We start from the raw sequence: 22,112 nt of genomic DNA, 5'->3' as shown, positions 1-22,112 counted from the left end.
TTCCCTGTAGCTTCCTATTGCTTTGAAATGCATTTTAGGTTCTGTTGCAGTCACAGACAGTCGACAATGGTTTTGTTTCTATTTTCCAGCGTAATCACGATAACGGATAGGTCATTGCAATAACAGAGGTATTTGCTTGTTTGGTTTGGAGAGACACAGTGTGTGTGTGTGTGTTGGCTGCGTATATATATAGTATATATGTATATATTAATTTGATTTATTTTGTTCCAGCGTTTTATCCTGTCACAGCTCCCGAGTGGTGCATCCAGTAAAGGCGCTCTGCGTGGAGTGCAGGATGTGTCCTATAGTCTGGAGATCACAGGTTTGAATCCAGGCTATGTCACTGCAAACCATGACCTGGGGTTCCTAAGGGGTGCCAGACAATTGGTCGAGCTCCGCCCAGGTAGGGAGACAGGAATCCATAGTTCACCATGCACCAGCGACCCCTGTGGCCAATAGGGTGCCTGCGGTTCTGCAGTAGAGCCATTAGATCTATGTTGTCCTCGGGCGCTAAAGAACGGGAGGAGAAGTATCTGGAAGGGCTGTCCTGACAGTTAGTTTCCGGGACCGGGAAGTGGGTCAGCCTGGAAAGAAGCGAGACTGTTGTAAGACCGTATTGACCTGAAAGGTAAACGAGGGGCAGTTGCAAGTAATAAGGCAGCTGCAACTGTTTACCTAGATATCATGCAGGATTACATATAGGGGCCAGGGTAACGCTGATCTTTTCCTTAGTTTGGGTTAACGTTAGGAGAGAAGGACTGAGAGAGGAGCTCTCAGAGAGTATTTGTGAAAAGTGTTATACATGTTGTGTGTTATTCCTGTCTGTCTGTAATTGTCTGTTCTTTGTTGCACTAATAGACAGTTAACGCACAGCTCCAGAGCTGTCGAAAGGAAAGCACTATCTGGAGCACCACTGCACTGAGCACCTGCACGTTTTCGATCACCCAGGACTGGTGACCGTGCCGTTGTTTTTGTTCGGGACTGTGCCCTTGTTTTCATTATCCCCGTGCTTTACACATTGTTGTGTATTGCCGGGGATTTATTATTTGACGGTCGCCAGACCTGGAAAAAGAGCAATAAAGCACTTATTCACTGAATCACCATTGTCTGTTCAGCACTCCTGCACCGCATCACCGCTACGCCTGTTACCCTTACCAGCCACTTTGCCACATGGCCTCACTGTGGATCCGCAGTGCAAAAAATGATGGATTGGCAGGAGCACATTTTGTTCCAGCCTCCGTTTCCCAAGTCACCAGGGCGTTGCAGCAGTGAACAGAGGTAAAAAAAAAAAAAAACACTGGTGACAACTAAATTTATAAAAAAAAGATTTTTAAAAAAATGCATTAAATTGCTATGTGTTTTTTTCAGCTTTTCAGTGTAGTAAAATATAAAAAAGTTCAAACCGTTGCATGAAAGGCTGACATCACCTGCACTAGTGCGTACACAATCATTGCACAAGAGAAGCACATTGGTTCAGTGTACAGTACTGGAGTTTTTTCTTTTTTCTTTTTCTAATGTGGTGGTGGGAATGCAAAGGTCTTTTGCAGGGCTGCTTGTTTTAAAATATTTTATATATTAAAAAGAATATTTTAAAAAGTTCCCACATGGGTCCCCTTTTGGGGTGTTAGGCCCCAGGGAAATTTCTCTGTCCTCCCTGCCATCTCGGTGGGCCTGGACTTGGGCCTGGGAAATGGTGCTGCATGCAGAAGCTTAAAAGGGAAGAACTTCACTCCTGCCCCGCTTGGCAACTATGGTACTTGTATCCTTACAACTTACCAAATAATAAACACATCTTAGCAACGTTAGTATAAAATAATGACATATTTGCAGACTAATTTCTTGGCTTTACACTTCTGCCATAGTCTTAGGATAGACTGATTATAATTCTGGGTGCAAAGGAGGTTTTGTGGCCCCCCTCACAAAGCTGACAGTTCGGCATTATCAAACACAACAGGCTTTCAATGGAGACTGTGTATTGGTGCTGCATTGCCCCCTAACCAATAAGAAAGCAATGTCTCTCCTTAGAAAGGTCAAATTATATGGTTTGGTAGTATGGACAAGACTGCATTGTGGCTGTCAGTGCTGTTAATAAATAGATTTCTTCTGGCAATAGTTCTGTCAGCATGGACCCCAGACAGATAATAGGAAAGCCAAGACCAGTAAGCTTCTACTGTTTGGAAGAATAATAAAGTATATTATCATTCATCAAAACAAACACAACTGCGTTGGTAGGAAAATGTTATCGTCCACTGCCGTATGTTAAATCTGCAAACACAGATATGCCAAGATAACTAAATCAGCTGTTTTGAAGGAAGTTAATATCTACCTCAACTGAACTGAAATCTATGTTTTAGTAAACTTGAAGATAAAATAGTTTTTGGTAGTTACAATGTTATCCAAGACATAAATTGATAATACAATAACATGTGCTTTTAGCGAGGTTGTGCCATTCTATTTTTCCCTCCTTAAGTTGCTATGAAACATTCTGATAATTATTTCTGCCTTATAAGAACTTTCTTGGCATTTGTTCTACACAGGCTAAGCAAATACTGAGCCAATGCCACTGTACTGTCTCTTAGCAACAGACAACGCAAAGCCCCATCTTCCATTGGTTGACAGTGTTAACAGCCAATGAAAAGCTCCACTCTCCATTGGTTGACAATGCTAACAGACAAAGGAAGGCCCAACCCTCCATTGGTTGACAGTGTAAATAGCCAATGGAAAACTCCACCTTCCATTGGTTGACAATGTTAACAGACAAAGGAAAGCCCCACCCTCCATTGGTTGACAATGATAATAGACAAAGGAATCAATCCCTAGACAGGTTTAACTTAGTCTTCAAGAGAGACACAAAAGTACTGCTGTGAAGCCTGGCCACCTATCCAGACATGAGCTCAGTCCTGCTTTGTTTGAATTCTATCACCATGGGGATAGAGTTTGCTACTTGGCCAATAGGTGGCATGGTCTCATAGCTCCAGTTGCATTTGATTGGATTAATGAAGGAGATGGGAGCCAGCCATTTGAATCTGTAGAAACAGGTCCGAATTTGTTGATCTCTTTTGCTGCATGTGAAAAAAAATAACAGACGTTAAATAGTTAAAAATGAGGAAGTAATCCCCTCCTTTTGGTAAAAGTCTCTATAGATCTATATATATATATATATCATATATATATATATATATATATATATATATATATATATATATATATAATATATAATATTAAAATTATATAAATTCCAAAAAGAACAATTTAATTGTACTAATTAACAATAATAAATATCCAATAATCACAAGTATTACGCGTATCCTCAGAGAAGTATTTACTCAACCCTGTCTTTGTCAGAGCAGCATACAGCTCAATTACAATGATCCTCCTGGCTCTGAGAATGTATACAGCAGCTGTAGCAGCAGCAGGTAATGAATGCTCAGCAAAGCAGCTAACTGAACAGATGAGAAGAGCGTTCCAAAACTTTCCAAAAATTATGTAAGACAAATGTAGCTAGATACTGCCAAGTTTTCATCTTTCCCTTTTTATTTTCCAGTGACAAAGTGTTCTTAATTTATATAGGCCTACTGTGTATTATATATGAAGCATGTGATGAATTTAATTAGTTGTCATTTCCACATTTGGGATAACAGAAAGTGCACATTTTAATGTAGCAATAAATAAAATATTTTTCTTTTACTATTAAGAATTTTTTTTTTTTTTACTGTGCACTGAACATTGAAAGATAAGCAGTTATCTGACTTGTGAAACATGTTAATAGCATCCTTCAGATGCATGTACTGCATGTATCAGAATCTCAGGGTATATTGACGTGTCATGCATCTGTCACATAATTCTAAATAAGTGGTTAATCGATTGTGATGAAACTGATCTGCACATTATTTAGCACAAGTTATAAAGTGCATGTCTTTTTGCTAATAGAAACCTACATGTATCATCATTAACCTCACCTAAACTTCCACCAATTTGTATTTATACCTGGTAGATTGTGTGGTACAAATTTAAACAACGTTCTTCTGAATATTTCATTTAAAATTGCAATATTGTAATACATTCATCTATGTAAATTGTAAAAACATATTATTTACTGTCCTTTTTTTTACTGTTATTTCTTATATTTCATATAATCAGTATAACACAAATCCAGTTACAGTTAAAATAACATATATAATTCTATGATGATTATTTAGGCTAAAAGTCTTTCAATTCTTGGTCAATATTCTGGTCAAAATGTTTGTCATAGAATTTAAGTGTGTTTTTGTTTTTCAATATTACTAGATATACTGTACCACTTGTGAGAGTTTTGCAGTAATGCATGTATCACACACTTTCCATCCAAGGCAGAATGTCCTACTGCAGAGAACACTGAGCTTTCAAAGTCAAACCTGGGCTCTTGCTGAGTGGTTTCTGAAGTGGGGTCCTGTTTTGTGTCTCTGACACACTCTGTTATGTAAGCGACTTCCAGTGTCTGGATAGTTCCACAATGAAAGCAGACTTCTTTCATCTTCCAGACGTCTGTCTGATTGGGAGCTGTGCTAGATCCCTTTCCAGGTGGTAACTCGCTAAGTATAATATGTATGGCTGTTATTACAACCCAGAATATTAATTGCAGTCAAGTTTTCGAGTGATCAGCTGCTGATTGAATTACATATTAGATTATTACCCTCTTGCCTGGGAAGAGAAATAACTCTGGCATATTGCTTGTTGACAGTCTTTATGTGTTTATATTCTCTGTTATGAAATTAGGGAGAGAGCCCATAGCTAATTGATTCACAGCATTAGTTTAAACACAGTATGAAACATTTAAATGAATGTAACAGGCCAGCGCGAGCGGAGCCCGTCCAGGTACCAAAAGAAAATGTTACATACTATTTTTATTAATGAACTGACTTCAATTTGTCATCATCATTAGGACACTCGCCTCTTATTGGTAGTCCTTTTTGTATTTCATTTTACCAGACCCAAGTTTGTGATTTTTAAATTAATGCTGTATGTAAATAGTAAGATAGCCTGATTGTGCACTGTTTAATTGTTATTTTGGCTAAATTGTATTCCTGGTGTCCTGAGGTGTGTACTGAGTGCTGCTACCTGGAGGGGAGCAGGAGCTTTCAATATACCATCCTCTGTACAATAAAGGGTTTGGTGGTGATTGCGGGCGACATCAGACCAGGGAGGAGACAGACACAGTACTGGGGTATGGAAGCACCGATGCGCAAGTTTAATAACAAAATAAAATATTTAAACAAAAACAAAATGGCACAGTGGCCAAAATAAAACAGACAAAACAGACAAGGAACAAACAAGTAGCAATTGTTATTTTGATTTTAGCTTTTCTTTTTATCTCACGAACCCCCAGTTCAGCCAAAGCTGCTTGTTTTTATATTGTGGCTGAGGGATTAACCGGCTATCACTTACCCAGTTTATCCACTGACCACATTCGACATGGGTTTTCTCACATATGCGTGGTCAACAGCCAGTTTGTCAATAATCACTCTCTGTTGACCACGTATTCCCACGATTGTATCTGGATTGGGCATTTTAACCCCATAAACAATAAAACAGCATGTTTTTAAATAAACAGAAAACAGTCCATTTAAATAATAATAACAACAAAATAATACATAATACGCACAGGGGCGAGGGTACCCTGCCACTTACCTGCTGAAGTATTCTTAAATGTTGCTATTTATTATTGTGTGCACATTATTTTATCATCTGCATGAGCACTTTCCCTACATTAGTAGGAAGTCCCGCCCCACACCCAGTCAAGCGAATGAGAGTATCCAGGGGGGTATAAAAGAGGAAGGACAGGAAGAAGGTGGAGAACAGTGTAGGGAAGCAGTCTGGTTGTGGCTCCTGAAGGAAAATGGGTTGCTGGAATCATTAAACGGATGGAAGAGGAGGAAAAAGGAAGAGAGTCTTGGCTACCCTGAAAGAAGGATTCTGGCTGTAGGGTAATTAACAGATTTGGATTCCTTTGTTTTGGGATTTTTGTTGTTTTGGGACTGTGCTACAATTCGTCTGTTTCTTTTTTTTCTTTTCTTTTTTTGTTTATGTACTGCACCAACTTTTTTTGACTGCTTTTCATATCTTGTCATATTGGGCTGTTTTTTTTTTAAAGCTACCAGACACTGTGAAACTCACTGGGATTTTAGAAAGACATTTACTGGAGCTGTATACATCTTTTTATTTTCTTCCAGTTGTGCTTGCTTTTGGCCGAGCTGCATTGCAGGGCCTGTCCAGGTTTGAGCAGATGGTGCCAGGAGTGCTCTGACCAGAGAAGAGAGAGAAGGGAAGTGACGTTTATTATTATTCGCTTATTTTTTTGAGACTTTGATATATTACAATCTGTATATCTATAACTTATATTTACCCACCCTGAGTCGGCTCTGTGTACTGTCAAGGTACGCCTGAAGCCCACCAGGGTGATGCTTACTGGTTCCATGTCGGAGATCGAGGTCCAGGTGATACTTCCCTGTCCACTGTTGAGGGTTGAATCCAGTGGTCCAGTCCAGGGTGCAACAGTCAGGTTCCAGAACTGGAGAGAGAGAGGGAGATACACAAGAGTCAGAGATAAGCTATGGGGAAGTAACCAGCTGGAACACAGGAGTGCATGAGAAAGCTTTATTTACCATTGTACACGTTTCTTCATCTTCTTCAGTGGGTCGGGGTATTGTTGGAGTGACGTCCATTGACGGTTCGATACGTGGAATAGTGGACTTTGGGAAGATTGGGCAGCTGAGCGGTTTGGGAACCAACTTTAATCAAACTTCCAATACTTTTACTGGACTCTTTGTGTGGCACCTAAACACGATCATTATATATATATATATATATATATATATATATATATATATATATATATATATATATATATATATATATATATATATATATATATATATAGAGACTTTTACCAAAAGGAGGGGATTACTTCCTCATTTTTAACTATTTCCATTTGTTGTGCGTATGTGTGGTTTTTAGAAAGTATTTTTTACCCTGTTGAGAAATAATAAAATGTGTTTTAGACGGGAAAGAATACCACTCCGACTTTGCAATGTGAACCTTACCCAATTGAAGTTCCCCAACAGTGCCCACTGGCATGATCTTGTGGATGTACATAATGATCATGATCTTGTCTTACAGTACCTTCAGCTTGATGTTGTAGAGGTGGATGTCTGCCCTATACACTCGTCTGTGGCTGAAGAGGAATTGAACTTGACTTTTGTGGGAGATGGTCTCACCCCTGCCCAGCAAGGGATGCTGGATAACCTGCTGCGATGCTGGAAGAAGGTGTTTGCAATACATGAAGAGGATTTAAACGGACCGATGCCATCCTCAATAATATCCCCACTGGATGGGCCCCCTCCTCCAGGGAATGTTATAGACCGATTCCGCCTAGCCTGTATCAGGAGTTGAGGATGCTACTACTGACAATAATTGATCAGTGGCTGGTCAAGGAGAGCAGTAGTCCTTGGGCAGCTCCTGTAGTCTTAGTAAAGAAGAAGGATGGTTCCTTGAAATTCTGTGTAGACCACAGGAAGCTGAATCCTCTGATCCATAAGGACGTGCAACCACTCCCTCGGATAGAAGAGTCCCTGACGAACCTTACAAGGGCTGAATGGTATTCCACCTTGGATCTTGCCAGTGGATACTGCCAAGTGGAAGTAGACCCCCGCGATCAGAAGAAGGCAGCATTCATGATTCCCTCGGCTTGTACGAGTTTGAACGGATGCCATTTGGGCTGTGCAATGCACCCCCCATGTTTCAAAGGCTGATGCAACTCTACCTAGGAGATCAGGTAAATAACTCCCTATTGATTTACCTAGATGATGTGATCATTTATTCCCCTACTTTTGAAGCTCATCTCCTTCATTTAGAACAGGTATTTCAGAAACTGTGGGACCTTGCGTTGAAGTTACAACCCAAGAAGTGCATGCTGTTCCAACAGGAAGTTCGTCACTTGGGGCATCACAGGGGTGTCCACCGACCCAGAGAAGTTGACCATTGTCTAAGATTGGCCCCAACCTTCAACAGTCCGACAGGTATGTTCATTTGTGGGATTTGTTGGCTATTACAGGCAGCTTATTCCAGCATTCGCCAAGATAGCCGCCCCGTTGCATATGCTGGTGAGCGGGACTGCTGCCTTGGGAAAGAAGATGGCCATAGAAGAATGGACCCCACAACGTACGACCACCTTTGAGGAGCTGAAGATGGCACTGGTAAGTGCCCCTATCTTCGCTTATGCTGATTTTTGCGCACCTTTCCGGTTAAACACCGGTTCAAGAGGGGCGAGAAAGGGTGATTGCGTATGCCAGTCGGAATTTGTACCCAGCCAAGAAGAACGATAAAAATTATAGCTCATTTAAATTGGAATTATTACCAAAAAATGGGCTATAACTGATAAGTTTAGAGCCTATCTGTAGGGGGCGGAGTTTATCACTTAGTGCATTTGGATTCGGCTCAATTGGGCGCAACCGAACAGCGGTGGGTGGCACAACTGGCGAATTCCACCTTTGATATAAAATATCCACCTGGAATTGCAAATCATAATGCAGATGTTCTCTCTAGGCTTCCTGGGGAGCGTGAGATGATGAAAGTTGGAACGACGATGGAAGAGGCCCAGATACAGATTGCGGTTCCTTGGTGACAAGGCCACCAGGTCTAGGAGAAGTACCACGAGGCCTTCGGACATGTCGCCAGTGCAAAGATTCTGTTAGTGCTTCAGCTGAGGTTCTACTGGTACGGCATGGGGGAAGATGCCAAGCAATGTACCAAGGAGTGCCCCTAGTGTATTTGTAACAAGGCCCGACCAGGGGTGAGAGTCCCCCTTGTTTCTATTGCCACTTCTTATCTTATGGAGGCAGTGGCGATTGACTATCTGTCTTTAGGCCATGCTGGAGATACTTACCCTTATATACAGTCATGATTGACTTGTTTTCTAGATTTGCCTGGGCCGGACCCACTGGTGATCAGACCACACAGACCACAGTAAAAGCTCTATGGAAAGCCATAATTCAGCCTTTTGGATATCCGGAAAGTATCCACTCTGACCGTGGGGCCGCATTCGAGTCAGAATTGGTGCAAGAACTAAGCAGGTTGTATGGCTTTCGGAAAAGTTGCACCACCTTGTACCATCCACAAGGGAACGTGGCTTGTGAGAGACTTAATCAAACACTTTTGCCTTTGTTAGCATCTTTGAGCCAGGATGAACAAGAATTTTGGGCAGTTAGGTTGCTGGAATTGATACATGCTTATAACAATTCTGTTCACGAGAGTACAGGACTAACCCCTTTTTATGTGATGTTTGGATGCCATGCCCATCTCCCTGTGGATCAAGTAACCGGAACGATCCCGACACGGAATCCCCAGTCCTTGAGAGGATGGGTCCAGTTCCATCATAAAACATTAGAGTGAGCATATGGCACAGTGCGGGTAAATAACCAGAAACAACAGCGGCAGGATGAATAGTGCTATAACTGGTGGGCCCGAGATGCCCCGCTATTACCAAGTGAATGGGTCCTGGTGAGAAACTTCCAGTGAAGAGCTAGGGGTAAGTTAGCACCCCGTTGGAACCCTAACCTCTTTATAATCATTGGCCATGTAGGTCCAGGAAGTCCTGTGTATCGAGTGCGGCCAGAGCATCAAGAAGAACCTGAAAAGACCACACACAGAAACAATTGGAGCATGTAGATGGACCACAAGTCCTCCAGAAACCTGAGAGACCCCCAGAACCTCAAACGATGGAACTTCCACCGACAGAGATGAATGGAATGAGACCATTCTTTATGCCCACATGGCTGCCTGTGTTTGCGCCCTCACCAGGGCCAGACCAGGATTTCGGTGACATGCCCCCTTTTGAGGGAGAGCTCGAACCTGTAGCCCCACCTGCCGCACCTTTGCAGAGGTCTCAGTGGCCCAATTTAGCTAGGATAGCTGCCAGGATTAATTTACAGCCATTACCATTGTCGAGATGACAAGGATTAAAGTGGGGGGGAATGTCACAAGTGGTGTTTTATCATTTATTATTATTTTGTCCCTTGAAATGATTTATTATTGTGTTTTACTATGTTCCCTGACCTGATTTTTTTTTTTCTTTTGTAATTTCTTTTGTTGTGCACCTTGGAATCTGGACGTTTAAATCATTGTTTATTTTTGTGTTCACACTATTTTACCATCTGCATGAGTACTTTCCATACATTAGTAGGAAGTCCAGCCAAGTGAATGAGAGTATTCAGGGGGATATAAAAGAGGAAAGACAGGAAGGAAGTAGACAGCAGTGTAGGGAAGCAGTCTGGTTGTGGCTCCTGAAGGAAAATGGGTTGCTGGAATCATTAAACGGATGGAAGAGGAGGAAAAAGGAAGAGAGTCTTGGCTACCCTGAAAGAAGGATTCTGGCTGTAGGGTAATTAACGGATTTGGATTCCTTTGTTTTGCTGTTTTGGGATTTTTGTTGTTTCGGGACTGTGCTACAATTCGTCTGTTTCTTTTTTTTATTTTCTTTTTTTGTTTATGTACTGCACCAACTTTTAGTGACTGCTTTTCATATCTTGTCATATTGGGCTGTTTTTTTATTTTAAAGCTGCCAGACACAGTCGAAACTCATTGGAATTTTAGAAAGACGTTTTCTGGAGCTGTATACATCTTTTTATTTTCTTCCGGTTGTGCTTGCTTTTGGCTGAGCTGCATTGCAGGGCCTGTCCAGGTTTGAGCAGACGGTGCCAGGAGTCCTCTGACGAGAGAAGAGAAGGGAAGTGATGTTCATTATTATTTGCTTACTTTTTTGAGATTAGATTACAGTCTGTAAATCTATAACTTCTATTTACCCACCTTGAGTCGGCTCCGTGTACTGTCAAGGTACGCCTGAAGCCAACCAGGGTGATACTTACCGGTTCCATGTCGGTGATCGAGGTCCAGGGGTCCATTCCAGAACCGGAGAGAGAGAGGGAGATACACGATAGTCAGAGATAAGCTAAGGGGAAGTAACCAGCTGAAACAGTGCATGAGAAAGCTTTACTTACCTTTGTACACGTTTCTGACGGCCTCCTTCTTTGCCCCCCCCATTCCCTCTCTCAAGTTTCCCGGGATCTCCATCTTCATCTTCTTCAATGGGTCGGTATATCGTTGCAGTGCGGTCCATTGGCGGTTCGATACGTGAAATAGTGGACATCGGGAAGAGTGGGCAGCTGAGCAGTTTGGGAACAAACTTTAATCAAACTTTCAATACTTTTTCTCTCTGTGTGGCAGCTAAACACGATCATTATTTTTATATATATTTTTTAGAGACTTTTACCAACAGGCGGGGATTACCTGAGTTTGTATTCTTTTTGGGTTCTCCCTCATTTCTAACTTTTTCTATTTGAAAAACAATAACATGTGTTTTAACCTACCTGGGTTTCCCTTAGTGTGTGTGTTGTACCCCGGGGGATCAAAAGAACCTGTTCTGGGAAGATTATTATTACTCAGTGATAAAGGTCCTTGCACTTTTCAAACTCAAGGTGGCGTAGTTGATACTATTCAAATTATTTATTTACTTGTGGTTACCTCTGGTCACCCTACAGTTGACAATAGTATTTTTTTGTCTTTTAGTAACAGGGCAGGTTCTGCTCACACCAAACCTGAGTACTCTTCACAATCATTTTCATTTTGCTTTTGGAATATTTAAGCTCCAGTATCGAGGCAATATGCTATATATGTTTAGCTTTGTGAAAAGACGGCTAAAAAGAGAGTTTAGTCTTTAATATAAAAATGCATGAGTAAAAAAAGGGAATTCAATATTATTATTATTATTATTATTATTATTATTATTATTATTATTATTATTATTATTATTATTATTATTTTATTATTGATTCTTTGTTTTTACTTAGTTATATTTTTTAAACTATTATATGTAATCTGAAAAGTGGAAAGAAACTGTAACAATCTGCTTGCATTTATATGAAATACTCTTGGACAAGTTGACATTGCCATATTCTTAACAATTAGAAAGAGAAAAGAATCAGACATATTATATAAAACAGGCTTTCCTGGAAAACATCTTCATTCAAATTAGATTGACTTCATTTTGGTTTATTACCTCTTTATGGCAAAGACTCTGCTGACAGAAAGTTTTAAAATATACGTTTTGAAGTATTGGATTTGTTTTGTACCAGTTGGGAACAGTGTGACCTTGCACATGTCAAGGATTCGGTACAGAGTTTCTACATGGCTCCACTTCGAAACAAATGGAAATCAATTTTTAGAAATGTCAGGGCTCAGAAACAAACAGCCAATTAGCCACATATGTGAATTCCATAATGAGGCTCCAGAGACAAATAGCCAGCCTCTGATTACAGTTTAAAAACTGGCCTCAATGCCATCCACATTTACACAGAAACAACAATCTGATGATAAAGGAATAGCAGCTGTGGGCATGCAAAGGAAATTAGTTGCAACAGACTTCAATACTGGAATTGATCAAAGTGTTATCTTTATGGAAGGCCTGTTTTGAAGTAGACAGGAAATGTTCCAATTTTAAATGTACAGTGCTTGCTTCTTTTGGCATGCAAGACCTAAATAAAACAATAAACCCGTGATTGAACCATTCAGCAAATTATGATTTATGTATCAAAGATAATCTAGAACTATAAACACTATTTATTTTTAGATATCAATCTCAGAACATTAACATATTTCAATAACAATTCATGAGAGTTCAGTTTAATATATGCATGTGGAAAAGTGCCCGCCCCCGTGTGTATTTTGTGTTGTGTGTTAATGTTGGTGTATAGTCATTGGTACACGGGATATAAACGGGTCTGTGTAACATGAGTGTTTAAAATGTATATTTGTATTTAGGCACGAGGATTGCACGGCACTTCACATGCAAGTAAAAAGTAATAATATGTGAGCACGGGGAATTGCACTTTATTAATTCACGTGCAGTTGTACCGCGACTCCAATTGAATGATTGATTAGCAATCGAGTCACGGTACAGCTGCATAAAACCAGCATGCTTTCACTCACTCGAGGTTGTGTGTTCGGTGAGTGGAGAACGGGATAGGAGATGGAGGTAATAATTGTAAAAGTAATAAGTAGTTAAATATCTGCTCACCGTGTTTTGTCTGTATAATTCATTTTGTTTGTCTTTATGTTTTGGCAATGAGTGCCGTGTCCTGGGTGTTTTTGTCTTACACCCTTTTTATTTTCTGTTCTGTTTATTTATTAAATGCTGAATGAAACCATTCGCTCAGCTCCACCAAACTCCATCTCTCTCTGTCGTTTATTTCCTGCTTCTGGTCTGACATCACCCACTCAGGCCGTCTTTGTGACAATGCACTATACATAAAAAAGGGATTATCTGTAATGTTCTTTAAATAGTTTTACTTGCTCGTTTCACTTCAAACAATACGTTTTATCCTAAAAACAGCTGTTTAGTTTATATATATATATATATATATATATATATATATATATATATATATATATATATATATATATATATATATATATATATATGTGGCATTACTATCAAGGTGCAGACAAAACTTGAGAAAATGTCCCCACAAAGATAGTAACTTAAAAAAAATGAAAAAAACTAAATATGCCTTCAAAAAAAAAGTGCCAAAATACTTAGTTTGTTGTCAACTTTTACTAAATGTGGAGTTTTGTCTAACACTATATTTGTATTTACTAAATAGTAAATATGCAAATATAGTGCGAGTCAATGAGAAGTTCCCACAAATATAGGAATGCAAACAAGTGCGTGTGTGTGTGTGTGTGTGTGTGTGTGTAGTATACCTGTATTAGGCTTCATCCCAGATCATTTTTACATTTAAAGATGAATTGCAAACTCTCTTTTAAACTTAAAATGCTAAGTTTTCCTTTAAACTTGCTATCAACTTCAGAAAAATAAAAGCTTTTATTATCAATATAAACCCTAAAACATACAGAACATTTCCATTCTAACAGGTTATATTGCAGGTATGAACCCAACACATATTCATTTGTAAAATCATTGTAGACCCAATTGAAAATAATATAAACAGTTATACAACTAGAAATAAACAATTAATACAATATTGGGGACCATGTTCACAAAGTATTTACCACAGTGTTACATGTGCAGCATTTTTTAAAAGGATAAACAATTGCTAATGTAATTTATTTGAAGCTTTGAAAAGTCAGAATTTTGTTTTCTGCTGTAAACATAGCACTGGGGTAGTTGCTTTGTCAATATAGTCCTAGTAATCTAAATTTTTAATAATTTTATAACATCCTGGCTGTTTTTATTTTATTGATTATGCAAAATAATGGTTTGATGCAACAAACCTTGAAAATCTGACAGTTGTTTTTATTTTGTTTTCTCATTTCTATCTCTTATCCCATTGCTGATTCTATTTTGTATTTATTGTTTGGTTTATTTTATCTTTTAGGTGCAGAGATTATATATTTATATGATTGCACAATATTAATTTCAAATTATTGCATTTAACTCATGTATTTAACATTTTTGTTTACTGTATAGTTTTAGTAATAAAAATAGAAGGACAATAACATTACTGGTTATTGGGTAACTATTTAAGATTTGTAGAAAAATAGCAGAGATTATATAAGTAACTGAGAAATTCAGATGAATTTTGCAGGCAGACAAATACATTCATTTTGAATTAAAAGTTGTGGGTTCTTTGATCTCAATGCAAAATTTACTATAGAATTATACTTGATTTTTTCTGCTATAAACATATTATCGAAACAAACTTATGTTAACTAAATGTATTAAAAAAAATTGAAAATATTTGTAATGCAGTTGAATGTTAATTAATATGCAATCCTTTCTGACTTTAAATTAAAAAAAACAAAGTCAGGCCAATAAGGTTAAGATCTGTGAAACTTTTCACTAAAAGCTTATTCTATTTTTAAAAAAGAAATATATTTCTACTTTAAAGATTTATTAGATTGAAACAATATATAAGATATAAGATTTGTTATATATATATATTATACTATATTATATATAAATCATATCGGATAACATAAATTATATATTCTTATATATATATATATATATATTATAATATAATTTTATTAACTTCATTTTTTTTAAGTCTTAAAAAAAAAATTAATAATTAATCTTTTTATTCAAATGTAAAAGCTCAGGCTGAGGGAAAATCTGTAATGTGTACAATCTGCGATTCCACACTCTTATGTAACCTATTAAAAGGTTAATTGAAATTGTGTTAGGTTATTGAATTATTTAATTCACTTGAAGTATGTTTATTATGTTTGTAGCTCATTAAACGTGTTTAAAAGACCTTTCTACTCTAAATAAATATTTTACTTAAAAATCTCAGTACTTATCTTGTCAAACATAATGCTATCTTTATTTTTAGTAACCTGACAAAGCATGTCACTTTTGATGTCAGCCCAGCATTAATTACCTGTCAGTCACCGTCTACTTTAATGTGGATCTTCTCGGTTTATTGTTTTATAATTTTACTCATGAGTTAACAACATTATAACAAATATAACATCATTTTTACATCAAGTTAATAACACATTTTTCTCTCTTTTTTTTTTTCTTTCTGCTTACTCTTGTGATTTGCAAAATTAGAGATTCTCCTATCAACAACAGAGTTATTAATAACCATGGTGATAAACACGGGGCCTTTGTTTAATAATAAATACTGAACATTTATTGACTATCTTTCAGTTATTCTATCCATTTGGGTTATTTATGAGCATATGATTAGTTTTTTCTCCCATAAACATTGTAATGAATTCTGAAAATGTTACAAGAAAATAGCCAGAGGGTATTTCAGTTTGGATTCTTTTTCTTTTAGAAACTCAGGTGCTACATGATACATGTTGACATGACAGCAGTAATTGAGTATTCCTACCTCCGAGGGGTCGTCAAGTGAAAGAAACATGTAAATACTGCCGCTCCACTTGTACTGATGCGGTGCAGGTCAGAGCATTTCATTAAGCCTCTGAGATCAAGAAGAAAGTGACGAGATAACAGCGGTTCACTAAGAGCTCCTTCTACACACTATGCATTTACCAGCCCATTACACAACTCCTTCTACTCATTTTACATTCTGCCTTATGAGTTAATTTTAGACCTATCCCAAAACTGAAAGAAGTGAAGAAGTAGAATTGTCATCCCTCCTGCTCTTTTGATTAGATCTTGCATACTGAACAGAGTTTCAAACACCTGCCTAGTGCGCAGTAGGAGATGCGGAGTGTCTTTTGAATTCAGTGCACTGGATACTTTAAAAGAAGGACAAAATCAGCCTTTAGCTGGTACCATATTTTTTACAGATTTTACAATTCTGAGATCCACCAACCACTAGAGCCTCAGCATAAAAAGCACATTTTGTGCAGAATGAACTGGTGATAGCAGCCTCCGTGGATCTCCTAATTGACTCCATTCTGGAATAATATACAAAACTCAACCCCAAGACATGTGTCTTCAATTTGAAATAATTCCGCAATCATGTTTAACCAGAAACTGATTACACAAAATGGGACGTTTCAACTCCCAGATGCAGGATCACATTTAAGGCCACAGAAAAGATAATATGTCTGTTGATTATAAATTCCAGATAACAGAGAAGGATTAGGTCAGCGAACAATATTAACTGTTTCTCTGTTTCACAATATTCACCGTTGCACTGTTTCACGCCACACATTCTGCAGAGCCTTCGACATCAAAGGCCATACCAGATCTATTCTGTGTTTGTAGTAGTGCTTTTATGAAATTCCATGGGAGAGGGAGGCATGCCTGTACCATGCTGCTCAAAGGCTGCTGCAGTGTAATTTCATGGGGAAACTGAATCCTTGCCACACACAAATCTGATAATGACAGCTTAAGACAAGAGAGAGTGTGTGTGTATATTATTATATATATATATATATATATAATATTTATATATATTATATATATTATAATATATATTTATAATATATGGAATCAAAGAAAGTTATAAAGAATGTTTTTTATACATTATTATTACAAGTTACAATTGTAATAAGACGTTCAATTACAAATAAGTTAATTCTGTACTTCGTTTAAATCAAGATTTTGGCTTTTTGAAATTGTTAAAATCTTAGAAAACTTTTTGTACATATAAAAACTTTATTATTAAAATCTTTTCTAAAAAATATTAAGAAAATATACCCAGGGGTATACAATAAGTCAAGATTAAAAATAAAGATCCCATGATATTCTTCCTCCATAAAGTTTTATTTTTAGAAAAAAAAAACTGAAGGATGTTCGGGCGATTGTTTATTTAAAAATTGGAAATTCATAAATCTGATCTTTTCTGCTTCACAAGCTGCTGAAAATAAATTAACCTTGACCCAGCGGCTACACTTTATTTAAACTGAATCCTAAGCCTTTTTTATGTGCAGCAGCATCCACAATTGTAGATTTAACATACAAAACACCAAAAACATGATTTGTATTAAAATAAATGATATTATTTTTGCACATAGTCTCAAGTGGTCAAATGGCATAACTGCAGTTAATTCAATTGGTTATTAGATGTTGCTCGAGAAGCCAAGGTGCCGGTATCTGCACTTGTATATGTATTTCTTCTAAGCAGGATCTTCCAGTTAGAGACAGCAGATCTCGCAATAGGGGGCTTCAACCTTATTTGCTAATTCTTCTGAAAGTCCATTTTAGGTTTGAATTGAGATCCAGTTTTCTGAGCAATGGCTAATAAATGCAAATTAGACATCCCTGGAGTAAGGTTTACACTGGAGTAATGTGAATGAATGAGACCAGCCAGGAAAGATTTGAAATAATCAGGGGTGTGTGTTATAAAAGCTTTAAGGTCTCATTGGGGTACGAATATGAGAAAAAAAAAAAAAAAACAGTCTTGGAAACTGATATATTAAGAATCTAGAGCCCTTAGCGTTGAGCTAAACTCAAGCTTAACCCCATCTGGATCCAAACGATTGAAGAACTGTGACTTTAATTAATGCAATGATTATAAAGTATTCACCAATGTCTGACTGGCAGCTGTACAGAACACAGACAACAGTGTGCTCAGAAGGGTTCAATCAAAACCATATGAAAAACAACTTCATGGAGATGAATGATGTCTGCCAAAGGCAACATACAGTATAGCTCCTAATCAATGCCCCAGAGCCGTACAGCCCTCCAGTCCTGAACAAAGTTCACAAACCACTCATTTAAATGTTATTACAGGGGGTAAAACAAAGGATCACTGCTAATGAGCAATGGATTCCAATTGGTCTATCAATAACCTTCTAAAGTGCAAGAAGCAAAATCAATGCTAAAGGAGATTCTGGAGTCTTCTGGAGTCTGCAGGTAAAAAGGGAATTATGGGATTGAAAAGATCAAGTTGTAACCAAGACCTTGACTATACAGTGATCTAATGAACAGATTGTATTTCTTATTACCACAGTTACTTTAACAAGCAGGGTACTAGAACTGTAGCTGCAAAAACTTGTGGAGCAAGGCAAAAATCGGCAAGATGGGTTCATGAAATTTACCCTCCTTTTCCTCTATCTCCCCCCTCTCAGCCTGATCTTTGCTCCCTGCTCCAGGGCCACAAACCCAACACGCGTGCTCTGGACCCTCTTCCCACTCACCTCTTCCAGGCTGCTGCCCCTGCTGTACTCCCTTTCATTTCCTCTCTTCTCAACACCTCTCTACTCTCTGACTCTGCTTTCAAACAGGCCTGCATCACCACATCTTAAAAAAACTTCCCTTGATCCTTCATCCCTCCAGAACTACCATCCTGTCTCCCTTCTCCTTTTCCTCTAAAACCCTTGAGCAAGCAGTACATGGCCAGATTCTCTGCTTTCCTATCAAGACATTCTATGTTCGACCCCCTCTAATCCGATTTTCGCCCGGCACACTCCACTGAAACTGTTCTTCTCTCTGACACTAACTCTCTACTCTCTGCCCGTACTGCCTCTTCTGTACTAATTCTCCTCGACGTTTCTGCTGCCTTTGATACAGTCGACCACTCTATTCTCCTGTCCTCCCTCGCTGACCTGGGACTCTGGCACTGCTCTTGCCTGGTTCTCCTACCTCTCCGATCGCACATACCGGGTGTCCTGGCGTGGCTCACCCTCTGTCTTTTGCTTTCTTTCTACAGGTGTCCCCGAAGGCTCAGTCCTGGGACCCTTCCTGTTTTCTCTCTACACTCACTCCCCCCCAACACTGAGCTCTTTATCTATATTCCTCTTGAATACAACACCCTCTCTCCCTTCTCATCCACCAAGAGCCTCGTATCACCCTCGACCCTTCTCTCTCCTACTCTCAGCACATCTCTACTCTGGCACACTCTTGTCGCTTTTTCCTCAGCAATATATGCAGAATTTGCCCCTTCCTCACCGACTGCTCCACACATCTCATACTGTCCCCTGATACTGTCCCACCTTGACTGCTACAACTCCCTCCTGACTTGTACTTGCACTTAACTGCTCCACACTTTGCTGTATTTTACTACTGCTCTCAATTATAATTATACTTTCTGTATCTTGCATTTGATTTTACTCTTAAAGGTAACTGTAGTCACGTTTTTTGTAATTGCTTTTATTTAAAATTGTTCTTATCATTTTATTTCACTTACTAGCTCTAAATGGAATTTGCTCTTAGAACCAAATATTTTTAAGTCTAACTGCTTAGTTGTAATCGAAAAATTGTTTACTGTGTATTTTTTTCTGTTGCTAACAAAGGTTGGAAAGAGAAATACAACTGTTTTTTTCATAGGCTTGTATTCAAAACTCCCCATGCTCCTTCAGGATTTGTACATTGACTTCTCAGGAAAAGGAGGTCTTGTCTCTGTACTAATTCAAAGTGATATGCCAGGAGACCCGGTTAGTTATTCTCAGCAAGGCTGCAGGTATTATGTGATTATTCCCATCTGTAGCCAACTCTGGGAAAGATTCTGCAATTACATAATTTCTAATATGAAACAAATGGTGCAGCTGTAAACAGGGGCCCCACAGTATGTGAATTATGACCCTCGGCCAAAAATAGACACTATAATGCAAAATATTTATTATAGAATAAAGACCCCTTTGAAGCACAGGTGTTAAACCATGCAGAGCATTTAAAAGGGTACAGCTTAGCAATTTGCACATGTGTTAAGGTATAATTTGCTCAGTAAAGAGAACTAAGCTTACAAAGCAGTGAACAGCATAATATAGTTTTATGGTCCCAGCATATCCACCAAGATTTTGAAACCTCTCTATCGTAGGGGGTTTAAAAAATTGAACAAGTGAAATGGATTCTTCAGATCCCAAACACAGAACGTAAACCACAGTATTCAAAAACCTTTCTATATGCAGTTGTATGACTCCTGAACTTTCTGACCTTCTTACATTTTTAGTATGACCTGAAAGTAATACTCTGAGGATCACAGAACTTAATGCCATTAGCATCCTGCAATGTCGTCTCATTGTCTACATGCGTCAGGAGACTGAGTATCCACATGCATTTCATTTTGTTTTGTTCACTCTAGTCCTGCAAAATTATTCAGTTTCAAGGGAGATCCGGCCATGGGTTCATGTTTCTAAGCAGATATTAATGGTTTTTTGGTCATGGTTTTTATCAACATAGTTTTCAGTTTTCCTGGGACCATTTTAATGCACAGAGTGCGTGTGTTAGTTAGACCAGGGCTGATTTTAGATTAAAGAAGTATCAGGATAGCTGGCATTAAAAACTTTTGACGTCTACATTGGGAGCAAAGTCCGTCTTCAATAAAAAGGACTTTACTTTTAACAAATAGTGATATGTTTTACTACTCCCGAGGCCTGAAAATGTGCTTTTGTGGTGTAAAAATAATATGTTTTTAATTTAAACACAATAAGCCAATTGTTGCCAGGGGTTATAAAAATAAAATAGCAGTGAGTCTTTCCACATTATTGGCAACACCTTTTTTTAAAATCATTACAGCATATGATTAGGTTATTATATGTTCAGGCATTGTGACAATCTTACTACGTTACTAGTACTAGCATTGTGCCAGTAAGCATACCATGATTTACTCAGGACCTGGTGTTAGGAGATATGACATTTTTGTGTGAATGGGCTGTTCCGCAAAATATTTTTTATACATATGAAATATAATATCTATTCTCTATTATAGAGAACACAATCTGTTGCACTTGTCTATCTATCACTCTAGAACAATAACACATTGCCGTCTTGTCATGTCGCATGAGTGGCTGTCCATAGTGATAGTGTTATGGCAAGTGCCAAGAAAACTACAAGGGTGTTTGCCTTATACAACAAATCATGCCAATGTGTGCCAGTGGGTGTTCTAGGGGTTCTGTAATTGTGTGGTTCATTGTGAACCATTATGAAGGTCCCCAATACAACAAGTCATTCACAAGTTAGAAGAGTCACAAACGTTCATACAAACAAACATTTAAACATCAATCCAAGAACAATTTTGATAAAAGAAATGTGATCGAGTACAGTAGCGTCCTCTGGATCGGGGGTGTCCAGTCATGGTGCTGGAGGGCCATTCCACTCCAGGTTTAACAGGTAAAATGATATAATGAACTACATCAGGGTCTGGGTGGAGCTTTAGTTGGTTCAATTAAACAATTTAGAACAGGGCTGAAAAAAAGACCAGGAGTGGAAGGACCAACATCAGCCACCCCTGCGTTAGATATAGGGACTTCATACTGTAGTGTAGATGCTTGCTAAGGCTCCCATCAGCAGATTACCTTAGTTTCAGTAACCACACTGAAGGATAAATAGACAAAACGTTTGTGTACTTTAACAAATTTGTTTGGGTTATAGCAATAACATCTATAACTATCATGGGTGAACTGAAACGTACCACATACTTCGACTGTTATCTTGGAACTAAAGTCTGGTCTGATTTAGGAGCAATATATATATATATATATATATATATATATATATATATATATATATATATATATATATATATATATATATATATAGTGGTTGGAAATTCTGGCCTGTTATTAGTTAAAACCTCATCATAGGAGGAAAAATAGATTGCACTATTGCCCTAACAGCCTTACACCACCAGTCAATAGTCTCCATCTGTCATGTGACAGGTTCACATCACTTTCAGTTTTACTCCTTTTCAAAGGAATGC

The 22,112-nt window shown here is 38.1% G+C and overlaps 1 long non-coding RNA gene across 1 annotated transcript; it reads right to left on the bottom strand.

The window, feature by feature from the left end:
- Window positions 1-10,583: 10,583 nt before the first annotated feature.
- LOC121315094 lies at window positions 10,584-16,100 on the bottom strand. Its single transcript, XR_005950200.1, has 2 exons — window positions 15,891-16,100; window positions 10,584-11,195 (listed from the first exon to the last, which is right to left on the bottom strand). It is a non-coding gene; the product is annotated as an uncharacterized LOC121315094 (long non-coding RNA).
- Between the last annotated feature and the right edge of the window lie 6,012 nt (window positions 16,101-22,112).

The sequence above is a fragment of the Polyodon spathula genome, chromosome 4 (genome assembly GCF_017654505.1).
Source record: "Polyodon spathula isolate WHYD16114869_AA chromosome 4, ASM1765450v1, whole genome shotgun sequence".
Lineage (NCBI taxonomy): Eukaryota > Metazoa > Chordata > Actinopteri > Acipenseriformes > Polyodontidae > Polyodon > Polyodon spathula.
The sequence above is the reverse complement of the archived record's forward strand: the minus strand, read 5'-3'. Positions and strand labels throughout refer to the sequence as shown.